General features: G+C 50.4%; 1 protein-coding gene across 2 annotated transcripts in view; it reads left to right on the top strand.

Annotated features, from left to right (window-relative positions):
- ARRB1 (arrestin beta 1) overlaps positions 1-22733 on the top strand; it is an 80524-nt gene that overhangs the window by 24590 nt on the left and 33201 nt on the right. The gene's annotated exons all lie outside the window — the stretch shown is intronic.

Here is a 22733-nt window from a genome sequence, read left to right as displayed (position 1 = left end):
TCCTTATCCAGGCAGCGTGTGCCACCAGAGGAAGAGGGCTCCACTGAGGCTTTGTGGACTGGCCCAAAGTGCCTGCTGGTCCCTGGCTGTCTAGAGTTCAGAGCCACCTCCATGCCTACGCTCCCTGCTTTGAATTCCTTGGGTTTCTCCCCGGACTGTGGGCTTTCTAAGGGCTGGGCCTTGACTGCCCCATCAGATCAGTTTTGCTGCACAGTATTTCCTTAGTTTGTGCTAATTCCTGTGCTGGCGCCCAGCCCAGCCCAGAGGTTGGGTCGGGGGGCTTTGGGAAAAGTTGGTACCCGAGTGGGTCTTTTTTTTTTTTTTTGGTGAGGAAGATTGGCCCTGAGCTAACATCTGTTGCCAATCTTCTTTTTGCTGGGGAAGACTGGCTCTGAGCTAACATCTGTGCCACTCTTCCTCTACTTTTTGTACATGGGATGCCGCCACAGCATGGCTTGATGAGCGGTGCGTCAGTCAGCGCCTGGGATTTGAACGTGCGAACCCCAGGCCGCCAAAGTGGAGCGTGTGAACTTAACCACTGTGCCACCGGGCCAGCCCCCCTGAGCGGGTCTTAAAGGAGCAGTAGGAGCAACCAGGTGGAGTCCACATTCCCTTCCTCCCTGAGCCTCGGCCCCTGTGGGTACAGCAGGGCAGGCCCTGGTGATTGATGGGGCCTCCCCACACCCCCCATCCCTGGCAGGGCTACTCAGCCCCTGAAGCTTCCAGAGGCTCCCAGCCACCCACTCCTCTGAGGCCCAGCTTCTTTCACAGTCTCCTTCCTCGCAGGTCTCCGTCTGCTGGGGATTCTGTTTTGGTTGGAAAGAGGAGGCGGAGGTGTTTGCGTGTCTGGCTCTTTCCTCCTTTCTCATTCCTCCTCCCTTCCTCCCTCTTGCCTCTCAAGATGTTTCCTCTGCCAGCCTGGCTCCACTCCAGCCTCTCCCTCCCCTCCTCGGCCAGCAGCAGCCATCCTCTCTCGCCTGGGGCTTCTGTGGGCTGTGGCTTTCCAGAGTGCGCCCTTAAACCCTTCTGCCCCAGAGGAGGGGTCCCCAGGGCACTCCTTCAGGGTGGGGGCACACTGCCGCCTCCTTCCTCTGCTGTTTAAAACCCACATCTCCTGGGAGGGGAGGCTGCCGGCCCACCCCAGGGCTGCCTCCTGCTCTGGGTGGGACTTTGGGCTCTTCCTTTTCCCTCTCTGGGCCTCAGTTTCCCGGGGAGCCTATGGCCAATGCGGCCCTCGGTACCAAGGCGCATAGCATGCCTCGTGTTCATTGGGTAGTACTTTTGTGCTGCTTTGCCCAAGATCTTTACTCCTGGTGTGGGGGCACTGGGGAGCTGCTCCCCACAACTTGGCAGTGGCCTGGAATGTAGACTTTGCACTACTTTCCCCTCCCCACTGCTTTTTCAAACCCCCAGCTGAGGTCCCATCACTCCCTGGGGACACTCACCGGCCCCCTGTCTGTCTGCCCCTCCTGGCAGAGGTTCACAGGCTGAAGCAGACCCATACCCTGGTCTGACAGAGCTCAATCTGGGCCTTGCATCCTCAGCACCTTGCACTGTGCCTGCAGCAGGGCAGATGCTCAGTGATATCTGTAGAATGAGTTGTTGGAGGAGCAGCTGGGGAAGCAGAGTGGCATGATGGAGTGGTGAGGATGGGCAAGGTGCTGAGGGAGCACTTTCCAGAGGAGGTAGAGCTGACCTGGGGTTTTGAAGGATGGGTAAGAGTTGGATAGATAGGTAGGATGGGAAGGTCATTCCAGGCAGAAGGAACAGCCTGTGCAAACTCTAAAACAGATGGTGTGTAATCTGGGGCTTAGGGTATGTGTGAGTAAGTGGTCAGAGGGGAGGCTGGAGAGAAGGGCCTGGATGTAGGAGGAACCTCCGATCTGGGAGTGGACACCCTGGCCTGCTGGAATTAGCCCCCTCCGCTGGGTCCCAGGTCTTTGTGCCATAGGCCTGAGCTTGGAGGGCAGGCAGGACGTGGAGGGGGAGGGCCCTGGGGGCTTGCCAGGGCTTGGGACCGTGTGAATCCAACCCACAGCTCCTGACTCTGCTCCCCTGCACCGAGCAGGTCGTGGGATTAGAACCCATCAGGGCCAGCTGGTTGAAGCAGGCTTTGTTGACAACACGTAAAATAGAACGAGGTTCATTTGTGGTCTCCATAATTTCCTGGCTGTGACCCTGGGCAAATTATTGACTTCTCTATGCTGCAGTTTCCTCTACAATGAAGATAATAGAAGCTACCTCTCAAGATTGTTACAAAAATTAGACAAGGTAACTTGTGTAAAATTTTCCTTTTTCCTCCCCGCTTCTCCCCTTCCTCACCTACACTCCTCTCTTTAGCAGGGCTGGCCCTTTGGACTAAGGCCTGAGTATGATTTGAAGGACGCTGTACATACTTAGCCCTGATAGCTCTCTCCTTCCACAAGGCCCCAGCTTCCGGAATGCCCTGTTAAATATGCATTTCTGAGGGCAGTGGTTCTCCCTGTCTCAGTGCCACAGCATCAGCATCGCCTTTAGAAATGCGACAGTAGAAACGCAAATTCTCAGGCCCACCTCACGCCTACTGAGTGGGAACTCTGGGGGTGGGGCCCAGCAAGCTGGGTTTTAAGCAGCCTCTCAGCTGATTCTGACCCATGCTCAAGCGTGAGAACCACCGCCTTAAGGGATGATGCCCAAGGGCTCTCATGGAGTCAGAACACAGGGGTGCCTAGGGGTCCAGCTTCAGTGTTGTGCGACCTGTGCAGTTACACAAGGCCCAGAGCTCAGAAGGGACTCTCTTTTGGTTTAATGCTCTTCTGTCTCCGTCTTGAAATCTGAACAAGGGGCCCTGTGTTTTCATTGTGCACTGGGCCCATAATTATGCAGCCGGTCCTGGGTGCTGGTCCCGGCCGTGTTCCAGGTTAGCTGGGTATCCTTGGGGAAGTCACTTTCTCTCTCTGAATCTCACTCTCCTTATCTGTCCGGGGGGGTGATGATCCCCACCTCCCAGAGTAATCGTGAGGGTTAAATGTGATGCTAGGTCCTGCAGTTGGCACGGTGCCTGGCCCAGGCAGTGCAGCGTGGCTTCCTGAGTGCCAGTGCTGGGCGCACCTCTGGGGATACCGTGGCAGCAAACAGACACTGTCCTTGGCTTAATGGGGTTTATGGTCTGGAGCAGGGAGACGGATGACGAAAGTACACACTGAGAAGTGCTCTGAGTGCCTAATGGGGGGATCTGACCTGGTTGGGGGTCACCGAAGGCTTTCTAAGTCCCAAGTGAGCAAAAATCTGAGATGAAGTGGATGTGAACTTGGCGTGGAGGTGGACAGCATTGTCCAGATGGAGGCAACAGCATTACGATGTGTTATTTTCGTAGTTATTAATAACAGATTTCTGGAGAAGGCTGAGTCGAGGAGAGAGGGCCTGGAGGGAGGAGAGGGCCACAGGGGCCGCAAGCGGGTCAGGAGGCGGCCCCGGGGCCTCATCGCCTGGTCTGGGTTCCTTCCCTTCAAAAAGGCCCTAAACCGCAAAGCTTTAGAATGGGAACAGGCCCTTGCACAGAGGCCTCCTAGAGCCGTGTAGGAATGTGGCTTTGCTAGCTGGTGCTACAGACAAGTTATTTCCCCTCCGGAAACCTCAGCTTCCTCTTCAGCAAAATGGGCTCCTGATCCCCTCTCGGTGGGTGGGGGTGAGGTTGAGGTGAGAGGATTGCACTGGGGCCCCAGCACAGCGCCCCCTGCAGGATGTGCTTGGTATGTAGTTGATTCCCTCCATCAGGGTGGAAGTGGGGAGCCCAGGTTTTGATCAGGAGCCCCTCTAGCCCAGGCTTGCTCAACTTGGTGGAGTCCTTTCTTTCACTCTAAGGAGAATGAGCCTGATAATCCCTTTCCTAGACATAATCAGCTGAGATTAAGGACTAACCAGCTTTGGGGGCCTAGAAGCAGTGGCTTTGGAGACACTGAGTACTCACCTCTCCGGATGTCCTCCCCTTTGGGGTCCATTCTAGGGGTTAAATTAAACCCACCAGCTATTTCACAGAGAGGAGGTGAGCCCCTGAATCTGGTGTTCTGAGTCCAGGCCCAGCTCTCTCAATGGTGAGGGCAGCTTTCATTTATCTCGGGCTTCAGGGCACCAAGTACTCCCATGCATTCATCAAGAAAGGCGCTGTTACTATTCCCATTTTAGAGGTAAGGATCAGAGAGATTTGCTCCTTGCCCAAGGTCACCCAGCTAGCGAGTGGCAGACTCCAAGGCCTTAACCATTACCCCAGACTGACCCCCACAGTGACACACTGTGGGACTGGGGCAAGTCCTGCCCTTCTCCAGGCCTCAGTGTCACCATGTGTACCCTGAGGGGTAGGACCCAATGTTCTTGGAGGCCTCTTCAGCTCCAGTGTCCTGGGGTCTGCATTTCTGGAGGGCCTGTCCCCCCAGGGAGTTCTGCCACCACACCCTGTCCCATATCCAGGCTGCTGTTGCCTTTACTATGTAGGAAAGGACCGGCTTACTCGGGCCCTCTCAGCTCCAACCTCCCAGGCCTCCAGCCACCCCTGGCCCTGCTCCCTCTCCGTTACCCACAAGGAGGAGCAGGAGTGGCCAGGACCTGTGGTTTCTCCACTGTGAGTGCGTGTGGCCCTAGGCTGGTGGGGCTGAGCCCTGTGGGAGATCCCAAAGTGGGGAAGAGTTTGGTGGCTCCGGGGGACTGACCAATGTTGGCTGGAGGGTACGGGGGACAGGAGAGTGTGGTGGGAGAGGAGGGTGGAGAGGTGGTCAGGGGCCAGATTGCAAAGGGCTTGTGGGAGCAGTTAAGGGGTTTGAGACAGAGGAGGGAGGCATCTGGAATGACTGAGAAGATGCCGGCGACAGCACAGTGTCAGGCACACTCGTGCAGTGGCCATTAGTCGTGGTTGTGGTGCTTTTCGTTGTGTCCATCATGAACACCCAGATTCCACTTCCCACTAGCCGTGAGAACTTGGGCCAGTCACTATCTCCCAGGACCTCATTTTCCTCACCAGTAATGCAAGAAGAAGGATAAGGAGCCTTCCTCCAGGGGATTTTATCAGAATCAAAGAGAGATAATGGGGGATTTCATCTAATCTTGGTTAATCCTGCAAACACTCGGCCCCCCCGGAGCCCAGCTGCCTGCTTCACAGTTTGGGGCAGAGTAGGACTCAGTTGCTGGCTCCCGAAGGCTCCAGCCGTGACACAACCCTTTGCAGGCAGAGCTTTACCTTCCCCAGATCCCTTCTCTGTCCTCAACCTCATCCTTGCAGCTGGAGACCCCTGCCTCCTCCTCAGACTCTCCCCAGCCTTAAAGCCCTGGCCGAGGGGCTCCCAGCCTTAAGAGCCCATGGAGATTCCCAGTAAGCCAGTGTACTGTGGAGGGGAGTGCGCAGGACCTGAGGAAGTCATGTTCCTTCTCTGAGCCTCAATTTCCTCATCTGTAAAATGGGAATACCTACTTTATTAGCCTCCTATTGCTCCTGTAACAAATTACCACAAATGTAGTGGCCTAAAACACACATTTATTCACTGACAGTTCTGGAGGTCAGAAGTCCTAAAATAGGTTGGCAGGGCTGCGTTCCTTCTGGAGGCTCTAGGGGAGAATTCATTGCTTTTCCTTTTCTGCTTCTAGAAGCTGCCTGCATCCCTTGGCTCCTGGCCCCATCTTCCATTTTAAAGCCAGCAGTGTAGCGTCTTCCAATTTTTCTCTCAATGCTTCTGTGATCATCACATTGTGTTTTCTCTCTCTGACCCTCCTGCTTTCCTTTTATAGGGACCTTTGTGATTACACTGGGTCCACTCAGATAATGCAGGGTAATCTCCCCATCTCCAAATCCTTAACTAAATCACCTCTGCAAAGTCCCTTTAACATGTAAAGTAACATATTCACAATTCCAGGGATTAGGATGTGGGCATTTTAGGGGGCGGTTATTCAGCCTACCACACATACCTTGCAGGGTAGTTGTGAGGGTTAAATGAGATAAGAAATGTGAAAGTCTCGACCAGTGCCTGGGACCTGGCAGTCAGTCCCCCGATGCACTTTCTTTCCCTCCTCTCTGTTGGCCTCTGTCTCCCCATCGGTAAAAAGAGGCCCTCTTCAGCTCCAGCAGGAGGATCCCACCTTATGTAGAGCGTGTAGTATGGGCAGGCAGACTCTGCCCTTAGCCCAGCCTGGGATTCATAGGAAGCAGCAGAATTGAGCCCTGCCTCCAGGACACCCCCAGGACGCCCCCAGCGGCCCTCAGAAAAGCCCCCCTTCTCCTTCTCCTTCTACCTCTCTGGGGCAAGCCTCCTCTCTGTTCCTGGCCTGCCGTGCATTTCCCATCATTCCCAGGGATGGCTGATGGGAAAGGCTGAGCTCATTGCTCCCTGGGGAGGGCGAGGGGTGGAGGGAGGAGAGGGAGAGGCTGGCAGCAGCTGCTGCGAGAGAGGAGAGAGCTAAGGAGAGAGGAGAGGCCAGGAGAGGAGATTTACTGTGGGAGGTCGAAGTTATCAATGCCTAGGACAAGTGGCGGGGCGGAGGAGGGCAGGGCCTCCAAACTGGCCCTTAGAGAATGGTCAGCTCTTCCTCTGCCTCCTCGGCCTGGCCCTGGCCACGCTGCTCTGTCGCTCTGCCAGCGCCCCTTCTGAGAGGCCCTGGGTCTGGAGGAGTGTGTATGTATGTTGGGGATGGGAGGAGGGTGTCACAGACCAGCAGGGGCCAGAAATGAGGGATTGCTGCCTGACAGCAGTACCCCCACCCTTCATGAGAAGAGGGCCATCTCAGCCAGCGGCCACCCCCACCCCTTTCCTCTGCCCAGAAATTAGTCACCATTTGCTCTTGGGCTCATCATCTGCCTTCACTGGATCTCACTTTTCTTATTTGCATGTACGTGTGTGTTTGGGTTGGGGGGAGAGGCAGGAAATAACATCATTATGGAGTTTGAGAGAATCAAATGAGATAGTGATTTTGAAATGGCCACTCTGCTGTATAAGGATGTGTAATGCCATGCATACACGTCACTTTGATGTTCTCTCTTCAGCATCTTGAAAACCTGGCAAAATCTTAACCATCCTTCAAGTCCCAGCTCAGATGTTACCTGCTCTCTGTAACTTCCTCAGCAGCCCCCTGTCTGTCCAGGGAGGAATCAAGCCACTCCCTCCCCAGAGTTACTGTCATCGTCTTTATGACCCTCTCTCGTGGTGTCTTCTGCAGGATAGTTGTTGGGTTGTGCATCTGTCTCCCCCACCATATGTGGGCAGTGTGTTCACCACAGACCCCTCTGCTTCTCAAGGCTGCTGTAGTTGTGATAGAGCAGAGGCAGTATGGCGAAGACATTGGGGGCTGGCCTCCCAGGGGCTGGCCTGGGCAAGGTCCCCGGGTGGCAGTCCAGCCCTAAGCATTGAGCAGGCCCGCAGGATTGACTCAGTCAGACTCACAGAAACCCAACTAAAAGCAGGTGGTCATCCAGGGACAAGGGCCCTTTACTTTCCGTGGTGTGAGTGCTCGTGCCCCCTGCCCAGGACCTCCTGCGATAATCAGGACACCAAGGGGGCCATGCTGGTCGTGAGGTTTCCTGGTGAGGTTGCAACCTGAGCTAAGGGAGGGGAAGCGTGTTTCAGGAGAGGCTGTCAGGCCTTAGGGAGCGTGTTCCATAGGCTGATCCACCATACTCTACGTGCCCCCAGGAGGCTCATGTCCCAGCACCCAGGGCCCACTAGATGCACAGAGAGTGCCAAATAAACGTGGGGAGAGGCGGCAGGGTGGTCAAAAGCTCCTCCACCTCCTGGCTACGTGTTCTTGCATGTGATTATTTAAATCTTTTTCCCCCACTGGACTTTAAGCCCCACGGAGGCAGGCCCTGGATAGCCTTGTTCATCTTGGCACTTCCGGTGCCTCTCAGTGCCCTAATCCTACCATGAATCGGACTTGGATTATGTGCCAGGCTCGGCAGACGTCTTTTCCACGTCCGTCACCGTTTGCGTGGCCTCCCTGGGGTTTGGAGAAAGACGGCCTGAGCCTCTAGGTTTGGGGCAGGTGGAACTGGTCCTGAAGTTGTCACTCCGGGTAGGTTGGTGGCTAAGAAAGGGGCCAGCACTGTTCCTCCTGGGGGGCTTTTTATACTCGTCCCCCCCCACCCCCGGGACAAAGGAAGGGAACTGGTGTGAGGAGCAGGTGGAGGGTTTGGGGTGGGTGTAGGGGGTGTTTATCACCAAGTCCCAGGGTGTGGTTTGGGGAGAGGTTTGGAGACGCCCCAGAATGCTTCTCCCTGCTCACCGAGGACAGCTGTGCTTGGCTGGCTTCGCTGTGGCACTCCTCTGCGGGCCTGTGTGTTCTTGGAAGGAATGGAAATGCATTTCTTAAAAATGCTCGATAATTCAGCCTTGTCCTAATAACAGGCCTTTGTCTCTGCTCAGCACTCTGGCCTCCCAGGAACTCCTCATACCCATTATGTTGTCTCAGCTGCCCAGGCCCCTAGGAGGTAACGTGACCCCCACTGAGAGCTGGTGAGCCAGCTGAAGCCACGATGGACAGGGACCTGCCCCAGGCCGCCCAGCGAGTCTGTGATTGCGGTGGTGGGTAGTATCTTCACCCCTACAGAGCTCTAACTAGGCGCCTTGTTTAACACTCTAGACAGCAACCAGCCTGTCTAATCCCAAGCCCTTAACTCCCTTCTGACACACCTACTCTGTGCCAAGCACAGTCCCTGCCCTGGAGCAGCGCCCATCCTGGGGGGCAACACCGCCAAACACCTGGGGGGCAGACACCCAGGAGGTGGGTGAGAGAGGCTCTCAGCCTGGAGGCGCAGTGAAGCCCCCTCAAGGGAATAATGCCTTTTTTTTTTGAGTTGTCCTCAAGGTTAAACATGATAAATATGTAAAGTACCTAGCACATGACAAATAAATAAATCTTAAAATAATTTTTACTGTAGTTTTATTTGTTTTCTAAATTTTAATAAAACTACTCAGTTAAAAGTTTCAAAAGAAGGATGACTATGATTTTGAGATGACCGATAAGCACGTGTTTTATGTTAGTAAGACTACTTCTTTCTAGAACCTCTTACATCCTAACTGTACCGCAGGCTGTCCAGTAATGAATGTATTCGGTTTGGAACATGCTTAGGATAAACTGTATCTTTCAAAAGTATCTAATTCTTTTCAAATTTAGAGGCATGGTGGGCCTGCCCTGTGGCTTGGCGGTTAAGTGCGCGCGCTCCGCTACTGGCGGCCCGGGTTCGGATCCCAGGCGTGCACCGACGTACCGCTTCTTCAGCCATGCTGAGGCCATGTCCCACACACAGCAACTAGAAGGATGTGCAACTATGGCATACAACTATCTACTGGGGCTTTGGGGGAAAAAAAAAAATTTAGAGGCATAGTTATCATATTTTTACTTCTTTTTTTTTTTTTTTTTTTTTTTTTTTTTTTAGTGAGAAAGATCAGCCCTGAGCTAACATCCATGCCAATCCTCCTCTTTTTTGGCTGAGGAAGACTGGCCCTGGGCTAAGATGCGTGCCCATCTTCCTCCACTTTATATGGGATGCCGCCACGGCATGGCCTGACAAGGGGTGCGTTGGTGCGCGCCTGGGATCCGAACCTGGGCCGCCAGCAGCAGAGCGCGTGCACTTAACTGCTACGCCACGGGGCCGGCCCCATCTTTTTCCTTCTTAATTTATCAAACAGATGGTTTGAGCTGTTTACATTTCTTATTTTCCGCTCTGTGACTTTGTGCAAGTTACTTAACCTCTCTATGTCTGTTTCCTCATATGCAGAGTGGGGATGATAAGAGTATCTACCATATTGGGTTCTTGTGAGGATTAAATGAGTTCATATAGTGTTTAGAATAGTGCCTGGCTTGATTTACACACTTAATAACCATCAGTTGTACTAATAATTATTATTATCATAGTAAGAAAATACACCCAGATTAAGTTACCAGATCCAGTCAGGTTGCTTTTCAGTGAGCACACATTCAGGTAACATTTACTGAGTGCTGACCCTGGGCTTGTCTGGGCCTTGGTCTTGGGGCTCAGCTGCTCCCTCGCTCTGCCCAGTGGCCTGGGCTCCTGGCTTGGTTTCCGCTTCTTGTTCCTAGCCCCCAGGGCCCTGGGTGAGGCTGAGCTCGTAAAACGCATCAGCAGAGCACTTTGTGGATCGATGCTAACTAATAGCAGCTCCCTGGAGCTGGCACATGGAGGGACTATGATTGTGGAGGCGCCTTGGACCAGGCTTAGGGACGGCACCCCGGGAAGGCCAGTGGTGTCCTCAAGGAGGGACCTGCAAAGGGCCCCACTGTTTCTCCTCCCTGACGCCTGCTGCCACTTTAGCCAGCAGTGGGTGCTGACAGTTTGGAGATGCGGCTGGGGGGGTGTTAGTGGCTACAGGGGAAGAGGTTTGCCTGTTGGTGGCAGAACCAGGAGCAGAGACCCATTCAGCCCACACAACTGGTCATATCAGGCCAGAGCTGAGTGCCAGCCAGTCCTGGGCATCCTCTTGTCAGGGCTCTCCCAGTTGCCCCTTTGGGCATCTCTTCAAGTCGATGTTCCTGGCCGGGACAGATGGCCGCTGGCCTCTGTCCAGACATATGGCTATCTTAAGTATGGCAAGGCAGCTTCAGTTCAGCTGAGGGCATGAATGGAAAGTTGGCATGGGACCCTGTGCAAGGGAGTATTGGGCAAGACTCCCCCCAGTTCTGCCCCAGAGGGAAGCCCTTCTCTGGATCTTAGACTGAGCTGAAGTCTGCTCTGGGGCCTGCTGAGGGGGCAGCAGATGGGGATGTGCCCTCTGGGAGCTCCTAGTCTGATGGAGGAGGCATGGTCCTGTCCTCCAGAAGAGACTCCTGTCTGAGGAGGGGAAGGTGGCTCCTGTTCCCCGGGACTCCCTATCTAATGGAGGGGACATAGCCCTCTTGTCCTCTGGCAGCTCCTTGTCCAAGGAAGGAGGCATGACCTTTGTCCTACAGGAGCCTCCTATGATGGAGGAGTCATGGCCACTTTTCCTCAGGGAAATCCTTATCTGGTAGAACAGATCTGACCTCTGCCCTCAGGAAGGCCCCCTTTCTGATGGAGGAGGCTCATCTTGTCCTCTCACTCAAGAAGCCCCATTTAATGGCCTCCACCTTGCCCCCCTCCTCCCTGCCTCCTGCTGCCTGCCTGATTCAGGGGGATCCCAGGTCTACAGGCAATAGCCACAGAAACCTGGGCAGAGTAAGGGGCTTGGCTGCCATGGGGCAGGGAGAAAGGGAAGAAGGGGCCTGTAGAGGGACCCCATAGCAAGTAAAGGTGACATGGAAGGCTTCCCAGTGGAGGTGCCTTTATGGGACAGTCTGATGGACAGGAGGTGCCTGGCTGTGATGAGTATCCACTGGCGATAAGGGTGAAGGCTCCCCTAGGCTGGGAAGGGACATTTGAGGGGTCACTGCAGGGAGCCGCTGTCTCTATGCAGGTGTCAGGGAGGAAATGTTTCTCCTCTACCCTTCTAAGTTCTTCTGTCTGGTCTAAGAATCGAATTGACGTGAGACAGATTAAGAGGAGAAAATCAAATTTAATTTTGTACGTACAGGAACCCCAAAGATATGAGGTTTCCCCAACAATCAGGCAATTGAGGCTTATATGCCATCCTGGGCTAAGGAGAAGGGGGCAAGGGTCTGGGATTCAAAGGGAAGGAAGGCAATTCACAGGGAGAAAGAAAAGATTCAATGCTTAGTAAACAATGGGAATGTCCAGAAACAATGGGACACAGAGACTTTGATCAAACGGGCCTTGTTAATTTTCCCCAGTCTACCACACCTAGCTCATATGCTTCGTAGATATCTCTGGTGATAGCTCTTCTTCCTGGAACAGACCCTTTATCTAACTTCCTTTAGGCAGTCAAGGGGGAAGTAAAAAAAAAAACTTCCTCGTGCCAAAGAGACACATTTTGGGGTGGCAAATTTTGCTCCTCTACACAGGCCACACTGCTGGGATGGAAAGGGCCCCGGGGAGACCATCACCCTCCGCCTGTCTGTGCACAGGTCGAGTGCTGCCAGCCCAGGCACATCCGCCCTCCAAGGCCTGAGCAGCCCAGAGGAGGAGAGGAAACAGGACACGTATCAGGAACGCCTTTTCCTTTTCTTTGTAGCTAACCTCTCACTTGGGGCTGGGAAGTGCCGAGCCTGCAGGGCCTGCCCTGGCCTGGCTGCTGCTGCCTGCAGCCCCCAGCTCTGGGTCTCACACGGCCTCCCTCCACCCCACGCAGCCCCCTGCCTCAGCTGCTGCTTCTGGGCTGATCCCTTAACTTCGCCGAAACTCAGGGCTCTCATCTGTAAGATGGGGTAAGACTTCCTATCTGCCTCATAAGGAAGTTTGTTTTTTCCTCTCTTTATAGGATTTACAGAATTTATTCCTTACCCATGGGATGTACATTGAGCACTTCCTGTGTGCCGACCTCTGGGTGGACAGGGGCAGAGAGCATAGGCAAGGGACAGGTGTGGGCAGAGAGGAAGTCTCTTTGAGACTTGTCTGAGGAGTCTGGGGACATCTGAGTAGAGATATCAGAAGGCTGGTGGGTGTGGGGTCAGAGAGAGTCTGGCTGGAGATGGAGGTTTGGACTTAGCAGCATCTGGTGGCAGCCAAGTGGCTGGGTGGGTGGAGTCACCCAGGGAACTGCTTGTCACGGACTCTGGGAAGGGTGGAGGCCAGACCTTGGAGGCCACGGCCTGCCAGGCTCAGCTCTGGAGCCTACAGAGAGCTGGGCACAGAGCAGGGATGGGGGACCACTTGGCCAGGGCCACAGTGGCCAAGAGGCACTGAGATGGGGTCACTGGATGGTGCTCCTGGGGGTGTTGAGACCTTCACCTTAGCAGGCCAGGTGTGGGGGTATGTGGGGATGGGTGGGCCACAGAGGATGATGGGGAAGGAAAGGTAAAGGTGCTCAGACATTAAGAATGTGGTCGGCCAGACTGGCATTCTTTATTGTTCTCATTATTGAAGTTGGTCCTCTGCTGGCTAGAGGGCTGCTTACATGTGTATTTATGTGGTGTGTGTATGGTGTATGTGGGGGGTTGTATGTGAGATGTGGGGGGTGTGTTGGAGGTGTGCCCATGGGGTATGCTTATATTTATATGTGTGGTCTGTATAAGTGTGTGTGGTATACATGTGTGAGGTGTGAAACATGGTGTGTGTGTGGTCTAGGTATATGTGGCAAGTGTGCACAATGTGTGTGTGGTGTGGTGTGTTTCTATAAGTGTGGTGTCTGTAGGTATGTGTGTAGGGTGTGTGGCGTATGCGTGGTGTGTGCTATGTGTATATGTGGTGTCTGTGTGTATATGTATAGTGGGTACAGTGTGTCGAGTCTGTGGCCACATTCAGATTCTCGTTCCACACTGCATACAGTAGGCTGGTGCTGAGCCATCTGCCTGGGCTGGAAACTTAGACGCATCCACCGGGCTTGTGAATTTCCCTTCTCTACTTAGGGTTACACCCAACGGAGCACTGGTAACAAGTGGCCGCCCAGAAAAGAAAGGGGTGGGGTTGTAGCATTTGCTAATTTCTGTGGTGTAAATTCTCTGGCCAAGGATTTCACACTGCTAACGTGATGTCATTGAAGATGGAGTTGGGAAGAGGTGCACAGTAGGACACCGTCGTATCGCATTCCCACCATATAGATCTAGTAGACATAAATAACCTCAAGGGCATTATGGTGAAATTTAGTAAAATAGTAAGTGATGGGTTTTGGATATGTATTCCCTTTGTTCTTAATATAATTTATTTAAATGTAAGTTTAGATCAGGATTTCTCACCCTCAGTACTGTGAACATTTGGGCCTGGGAATCTTTGTTGGGGGCGGGGAGGGGCTGACCTGTGCATTGTGCAGGCGGCGTCGCTGACCTCTACCCACTAGATGCCAGCAGCACCCCTCCCTCAAGTTGTGACCACCCCAAATGTCTCCAGACATTGCCAAATGTCCCCTGGGGGGCAAACTCATCTCAGTAGAGAGCCATCGACAATGGCTGTGTTTAACAACTAGCTCATAAAATTCCTACAAACGTGACAGTTGGCTTTCGTGAGCCTGTACAAGCCAGCTCCAGCAAGCACATCATGGGTGCCGTATCTGGCTAAATATAAGCCATGGGGTTTTCTCCCCAAAATTCTTTCTCAGGAAAGAGCCACCACCTTAGCCCATAGCTTTCATTCTGGACACAGCCCCTGACCACAGAAGGCTCTCAGCCCCTGATTGGCCCCCTGAGTGGTTGACACAGAGTTGGAGATGCGCCACCATACTGATCTGTTCTGATGTTTCATGAAATGTGAGGTTAGGGAAAAAGGAATGTTTCTGAATTAATATCTCATTTTAATGTAATATGTTATTTCGTTTCCCTAAAAGTTTGTGTGTGCCAATTGGCAAAAAAAAAAAAACCCAACCAATAAAACTTTAAATACAGTCTTCCTGCTGGACAGTCACAGGCTGCCGTGTGTCTGGGACCACCCTGTATGTAACAGGCTCCTGCTGAGGCCGCACACGCCCTGTCTCATCCTGGTGGCGAGGCTGCCCACCTCTGATTTGCCAGCACTGGGCCCGGGTCCTATTTTTCCCCAGTTTTAAGCACAGAGTTTGGCTCTCATTTATAAATTTATTCATTCATTCAAACTATTTATTAAGCACCAATTATGTACCAAGGAAAATGAATGACTGAAGGAAGAGGTGGTTCCTGCTCTCTGGTTTGTCGTGTTTCAGTTCCGTGGCCGTCCACAGAGGAGCAGAGAGGTACGGCCCCGTGTGGGTGCTGAAGGGACATGGGGACAGGATGGAGGAAGTGAGGGAGAGGTGAGTGTGTGTGGAGTGGCTGTTGTGTGCCTGGAGCTGAGCTGGGCACATTGTACTCATCTCATTCTGCCCTCCCGCTGTGCTTGGGAGGGAGGGTTTGTTTATTTGTGGAGCATCTGTGTCCCTGCTCCAGAGTGTAGGTGTCCTGGGGACAGGTACAGGGGCCTGTTTCTCCTGGAGGTAAGAACAGTGCCAGGTGCAGACATTGGAAAAATAAAAGGAAGAAAAGAAAAAAGGGAAGTAGGAAAGATGGATGGAAAGAGAGAAGAAGGAAAGTAGGGAGGGAGGAGGAGCCAGCCAAGTCCCATGGGGGATCAGAGAGTAGGGGCACTTTAAGCCGACACAGTCAGGGAGGGCTTCTTGGAAGAGGTGACGTTGGGAAGGATGGAAGGACTGCAGTTGGGAGAATTGATGGAAAGGCTAGTACAGTGAGAGGGAATAGCAGGGCATGTCCCTGGAGATTTCTGGAATGTGACGGTCTAAAACTGGGAAGAGAATATCATAACTTGTTATTTTCCATCCAAGACTGGGAAGGAGAGAGACAACTAAAAACACTTCCTTGTTGGGGCCGGCCCCGTGGCCTAGTGGTTAAGTTTGTCACGCTCTGCTTCGGAAGCCTGGGTTTGGATCCCAGGCACAGACCTACACCACTCGTCAGTGGCCATGCTGTGGCGGCATCCCACATACAAAATAGAGGAGGATTGGCACAGATGTTGGCTCAGGGCGGATCTTCCTCAGCAAAAACATAAAAAAACTTCCCTGTCCCCAGCCGGGGTAACATAACCATCTCCTCTCACCCTCAAAGCCTTCTCACCTGAGGGACATTTGGGCAAGAACCCTCCCCGGGCACTGGAAGGGAGGGCAGAGTATTGGCCAGGGGAATGAGGATAATAAAAATAATAATTATAGTACCAACAATGTCAGCTCCCCTTTGTCATTCCCTACTAGGTACCAAGGCTTTGTATATACCTTTAGCTACGGGGTAGATATCGCCCCCATTTTCCAGACAAGAGAAAGTATGCCTCAGAAAGAATATGAAACTCGCCCGAGGTCACACACACTCCGGCAGGGTCAGCTTGTTTCAGTGTGTGCGCTGTTTCCTCTGCCAGCACCCTTCCTTTCCTGCCTCTTGACTCTCGAGAAGGCTGGAGAGCATTCAGGTGCAGTCTGTGGGCTCTTTGGGCTCCAGCTGCCAGCCTGTTGGGTGAAATTTTTATTAGCCTTTGATTTTCAGATCTCCAGTTTCATGAAGCGTGACCAGAAAATGGGCCATGCACCTTTAAGAAACTCTCCCCTCTGTCCATGGCCACCTGGTGTCTCCCCTTCTTCCTCCCTCTGCACCGCCCCCTGAAAATCTTCACCAATATGGACGGTGGCCAGAAAAGTGAACACGTGAACTCGTGGCAGGAGGCTGGAGGAATTGCTGTCTGCCTAGAAGCCAGACCCTCCATCCACCACTCCCTGGCCCCTTGGGCCTATCAGATACCACCCTGTGCCCAGCGAGCCTTGCGGAGGCCCAAGGGAGCCATGTGGCATTTTGAGCAGGGATGTGACGGGGCGCCAGAAGCCTGGGGCTCTCCTCCCCGTCTGACTCCGGGCACACCAGCGAGTCTCTCTGGGCCTGAGTTTCCCAGTCCCGGGCAAGATTCTTCTCTCCCCTGGGCTTTGGTGTCTTCATCTGGGAAGTAAAGCAGGTTGCACTGTGATCCCTCAGGCTCCCCAGATCTGTGAAATGGGGGTGATGTTTCCTGTCTTCCTACCTCCTTCCCCCCCGGGATGTCCTGAGAGGCAGGTGCGCTCATGGTGGGTAAACAGGCAGGCAGTGTTCTGACACAGGCAGGGCCGTGCAGTTCTGGCAGAGCAGACAAACCTGTACACAAATAACTCTGCTACCAGGGAGTGTGACAAGGGCCCTAGAAACCTCTTTGCCGCCACCGCCACCTGCTTCTCACGCCTTCCTGCTCCCTGATGGCTGTTCTCACACCTAGGAAAGTGGGTCAGAATGTAGGGCGGCTGTTCCGAGAGTGAATGCCCCCTTGCCTGGTCCCCACCCTGCCCAGCTGAGCCATGACTGCTGTCAGGGCAGGGGTAGGGGAGAGTTCTGGGGCTAGGGGCATCTCTGTGTCCAAAATAGAGTCCTGGCCAGCCATTGTCCCTCCCTCCAAGTGCCCATGGCTCTCATTGCCTCCTGGATCTGGTCCGAGTTCCTCAGCCTGGCCTTTTAAGACCCTGCAGACCTAGTCCAGGGCTGGCATGTGGCGGTGCTCCGTGACTATCTGGACCATGAATGGACCCTTCTCTGGCCCCTCCTCCTCCCTGGTGCTCCTCCTAGGCACTCGGGACACACTTCAGCCCCACCAGGCTGCCCACTATCTCCCAAGCGCCCACTGGATTCAGTGGCCCTCTCCAGGCCTCCACCTGCCATGCTGTCACCTCTTCTGTGCCTCTGTGTGTTCTTCAAGATTTCCCTCATTGCCACCTCCTCCCTTGAAGCCTTCCCTGACTCTCCAGGCAGAACCACACAATCCCGCCTATAAGGTAGTATTGTGAGCAGTTAAAAGTGTGATCTCTGGAGCCACACTGCCTGGGCTCCAGAGTCTAGCTCTGCCCTTACTAGCTGTGTGACCTTGGGCAAATTACTTAGACTCTCTGTGCCTCAGTATCCTCATCTGTGACAAGGAGATGATAGTAGAACCTCCTTTATGTTGTTGGAGGAGCAAATGAGTTAATATTTATGACACACTTAGAGCAGTAACTGGCACCTGGTTTCTCTCCTGGATGAGTTTTCTGATGTTGACTGAGATTAATATCTGAAGAACTTCCCACGTTCGCTGTTTTCATAGCATTTTTCTCTAATGTGAATTTTCTGATGCTCGCAAAGGAAGGAATTGCTACCACTGCTCTCTCAGTTCACTGGTAGTGAATCTGCGTTCATGGATAGTCTCCAGGATGAGTTTTCTGGTGTGGAGTAAGACGCGTTTTCTCTAAATGATTTCCCATGGGTGGCCCATTCATGGAGTTTCTCTTCTGTATGGGTTTTCTGATGCTGGCTTTGTGACTTTGGATAAGTTATTTAGGGTCTCTGAGTCTTTGGTTCCTCCTTTGAAAAATGGGAATATTTAGATGGAAAAATATAATATCTTAACAGGTGTGAAGTTCTTAGCACCTGGCTCATAGGGAGAACTTAATGCACGGTGGTCATCATGCTTGGTGGGTTTCTGTAACTCAGCTATGCCATGGTCGTTTGTCAGCAGGGACCAGGAATTGTTCATCTTAGTGCCCCTAGAGCCTGGCAGTGGTAGGGCTGTGTGACTGTTTAATGGGTAAGTGAATGATAAATAGGAGAGTCATTGGTCAAAGCTGAGCTTTGGATGTATCTGTTGTATTCCTGGCTCATCCTGATGGCGGCTGGGACCCTCCCCCTATGAAGCATTTTCTAGCCCAATGCCCGTTGATCCTGACAGCCAAAGAGAAGTATATGGAAGAAATCCCTGGAGTCCACTCACCCAGGGAAAAGGATCATCATCACCATCTTTTTAAACTTCATCCATCCTCACTCTTGACTAATTCTCTCAGAGCATTCATTCAACCGCATTCCACCTGTGTTTATTTATTGAGCACCTACTGTGGCCCAGGCACCATGCTATGCCCCAGGGACCCAGAGTCAATAACACAAATAACATTTCCACTCTCATGTAAGTTATATGAGTGAAGCAGAGGGTGAGTAAACAGACGATTATGAAGTGTGATAAATGCTGTGACTAGGGACACACTGGGTGTGGGCATTGGGGGGCATCTAATCCAGATTTAGGGGGAATCAGGGAAGGCTCCCTGGAGGAAGAGATAGCTGAGCAGAAGACACAGCACCACAGGTCTAGTAGCTGACACGGCAGGCCTGGGGAGGGATCTGAGGAATCTGAGAGATGTGGGCTCTGGATTGTAAATGGCAGAACCAGAGACTCTAATATCAAAGGATTCAGAGTCGTAGGATCTATATTTTCTCTACTTCACTTACAATATTTTTTCCCAGACTCGCTTTTCACTGTATCTTGTTAGGGAAGCCCTGGCATCTTTAGAAAGTAATTTATGCTCATTGTACAACACGGAAAAATAAGAGCTATAAAGAAGTGAGTAGGTGGGTGGATGGAGTCTCTTTCAACCCCCGTTAACAGTTAGGCACAGTTCCTTTCCTTTCATTTATTTTTTTGCTTTGTTTTTAGTTTATTTTTAAAAATCGAGATATAATTTATATACCATAATATTCAGTTTTAGTGTAAAATTTAGTGGTTTTTAGTATATTCACACAGTTGTATAACCATCACCACTATCTAATTCCAGAACATTTTCATCACCCCATAAAGAAACTCCTACCCATTGGCAATCACTTCCTATTTCCCTCTCCCACCAGCCCCTAGCAACCACTAATCTACTTTCTGTCTCTCTGTAGTTGCCTATTCTGGATATTTCATGTAAATGGAATCAAACAATATATAGTCTTTTGTGTCTGGCTTCTTTCACTTAGCATAATGTTTTCAAGGTTCATCCATGTTGTAACATGAATCAGTACTTCGTCCCTTTTTACAGCTGAGTAATATTCCATGGTATGAATATGCCACATTTGAAAAAACACATTCATCAGTTGATAGACATTTGGGTTTTTTTTCACTTTTTATGACTGTTATGAGTAATGCTGCTATGAGCAGTTCTGTACAAGTTTTTGTGTGGACATCATTTTCAGTTCTCTTGGATATACGCCTAGGAATGGAATTGCTGGGTCATATGTTAACTCTATATTTAACTTTTGGAGGAACTATCAAACCGTTTTCCCAAGTGACTGCACTGCTTTACCTTCCCACTGGCAAGGTATGAGGGTTCCTGTTTCTCCACATCCTTGGCAACACTTGTTATTGTCTTTTTTGACCATAGCCATCCTAGTGAGTGTGAAGTATCTCCTTGTGGCTTTATTTTGCATTTCCCCAGTGACTAATGATGTTGAACATCTTTTCATGTGCTTATTGGTCACTTGTAGATCTTCTTTGGAGAAATGTCTATTCAAATCCATTGTCCATTTTTAATTGAGTTATTTGCCTATTTATTGTTGAATCATAATAGGGTCTTTATATATCCTGGGTACTAGGCCCTCTTCAAATATTTTCAAATATTTGAAAATATTTTTTCCATTCTGTGGGTTGTTTTTTCACTTTCTTGACAGTGACCTTTGAAGCTCCAAAGTTTTTAATTTTGATGAAGTCCAGTTTATCTACTTTTTTCTTTAGTTGCCTGTGTTTTCGGTGTCATAGCTAAGAAACCATTGCCTTATCCAAGATCATGTCAATGTATACTTATGTTTTCTTCTAAGAGTTTTATAGTTGTAGCTCTTACATTTAGATCTTTGATCGATTTTGAGTTAATTTTTGTATATGGTGTGAGGTAGGGGGTGCAACTTCATTCTTCTGCATGTGGATATCCAGTTGTCCAAGCATCATTTGTTGAAAAGACTGTTTTATCCCCATTGACTTCTCTTGGCTCCCTTCTCAAAAGTCAATTGACCGTAAATATATTCATTTATTTCTGGACTCTCAATTCTGTTCCATTGATCTATATGTCTGTCTTTATGCCAGTATCACATGGCAGTCTTGATTACTATAGCTTTGTAGTAAGTTTTGAATTTGGAAAGTCTGAGTCCTCCAACTTTGTTCTGTTTTTTTGAGATTGTTTTGGCTATTCTGGGTACTTTGTGTTTCCATGTGACTTTTGGGATCAGCCTGTCAATTTCTGCAAAAAATTCAGCTGGGATTTTGGTGAGAATTTCATTGAAGCCATAGATCAATTTGAGGAGTATTGCCATCTTAGTGCTAAGTCTTCTCATTCTTTCTTTTGGGTATTTATTGAGTATAAAGTTGAGTTCATGCCAAATATACTGTTTTGATTCCTGAATTATTCTGCTTAATATTCTGTCATGGGCATTTCCCTGTGTTACGAAAGATGCAAGCATAATTTCAATCCTATGTACTATTCCATTGTTTGGCTGTACTATACAGAATTATAAACTCTTGGTTGTTGGGGATCTGTCTTGGAAGGTACTTTGTTCTGGGTCCCTTATGGTGCAGACCACCTTCTACAGGCACAAATGAACATTGGGAGGACTGGCGGCTCCCAGAAGAGCAGCAGAATATTAATGTCAAAGTTGACCAACAGGTAGCCCATGCTGCAGGTGGGGAATGGGCTCACTAGAGAAGCCAACATTCTGGTTCATGGAGAGCTGACCTGCCAGCCCACCTGGCACCTGATGGAGTGGAATCAGAACACAGGATCCAACAGGCTGCACAGACACTGATAGAGCATGTTTATTTTAGGCATGTTTCTCTAGAACAGTGGATTTTTTTTTTAATATCTCACCTCTTTATTTTTTTATTTATTTTTTATTGATGTCATAATGGTTTATAACATTGTGAAATTTCAGTTGTACATTATTATTTGTCAGTCACCGTATATATGTGCCCCTTTACCCCTTATGCCCTCCCGCCAACCCCCTTACCCGGTGGTAACCATTAATCTGTTCTCTTTGTCCATGTATTTGTTTATCTTCCACACATGAGTGAAATCATATGATGGTTGTCTTTCTCTGTCTGGCTTATCTCACTTAACATAATACTCTTAAGTTCCATCTATGTTGTTGCACATGGGATGATTTTGTCTTTTTTTTATGGCTGAGTAGTATTCCAGTGTATATATACCACATCTTCTTTATCCGTTCATCAGTCGATGGGCACTTGTGTTGCTTCCAAGTCTTGGCTATGGTGAATAATGCTGCAATGAACACAGGGGTGCATAAGCCTCTTTGAATTGTTGATTTCAAGGTCTTTGTATAAATACCCAGTAGTGGAATAGCTAGGTCACATGGTATTTCAATTTTTAATTTTTTGAGAAATCTCCATACAGTTTTCCATAGTGGCTGTACCAGTTTGCATTCCTGCCAACAGTGCATGAGGGTTTCCTTTTCTAGAACAGTGGATTTTAAACATTTAAAAATTTGCAGCATGACATTTATTTTACATTGTAACTCATTTCACCTGAAACAAAATTTTCACTAAATAATACTTACTTTTTGTATCAGGCAGGAGAAGCTGGTCTGCTGCACTAACAAACAACCCCCAAATCTTAGTGGCTTGAGAGCTTTCTTTCTCTCTCATGCTACATGTCTATCACCTAGCAGGAGAGCCCTGGGATTCAGGTTGCTGGAGGCTTCCCCATCCCGATCTTTGCTGGTTTCGGTGGCAGAGGAAAGAGGGTGTGGTAGTTGGAAGAATGGCCCCCCAAAGATGTCTGCCTCCTAACCCTTGGAACCTTTGAATACATTATATTACATGGCAAAAGGGAATTACAGTTGCAGATGGAATTAAGGTTGCTAATCAGTTGATCTTAAAATAGGCAGCTGAATGTATCCTGAAGGGTCTTTAAAAGTGGAGAGGGAGGCAGAAGAGGAGGTCAGAGTGATGCAATGTGATAAGAACTCAACCTGCTGTTGCTGGCTTTGAAGATGGAGGAAGAGGCTATGAGACAAGGAATGTGAGTGGCCTCTAGAAGCTGGAGAGGGCAAGGAAACAGATTTGCCCCAGAGCCTCCAGAAAGGAGTATAGCCCAGCCAACATCTTGATTTTAACCTAGTGAGGTATATTTTGAACTTCTGAACTGCAGAATTGCAAGATAATAAGTTTATGTTGTTTTAAGCCACCAAGTTTGTGATCATTTGTTATAGCCTCCATAGAAAACTAATACAAAGGGCCTAGGGAATCATGCACCAGCCCTTAAATGCTTCTGCCTGGAAGTGACATGTGGCACTTCTATTCATATTTCGTTGGCCAGAGCGAGCCACATAGGTATGTCTAACTTCATAGGACTGGAGAAATTTGATCCACTCATATGTCCAGCCTTGGAGGAGAATAGAATATTGGTAAATATCGTAAT

This window comes from Ceratotherium simum, chromosome 7, assembly GCF_057802395.1.
Source record: "Ceratotherium simum simum isolate JZ-2026a chromosome 7, ASM5780239v1, whole genome shotgun sequence".
NCBI lineage: Eukaryota > Metazoa > Chordata > Mammalia > Perissodactyla > Rhinocerotidae > Ceratotherium > Ceratotherium simum.
This window is presented reverse-complemented; position numbering and strand designations above follow the sequence as displayed.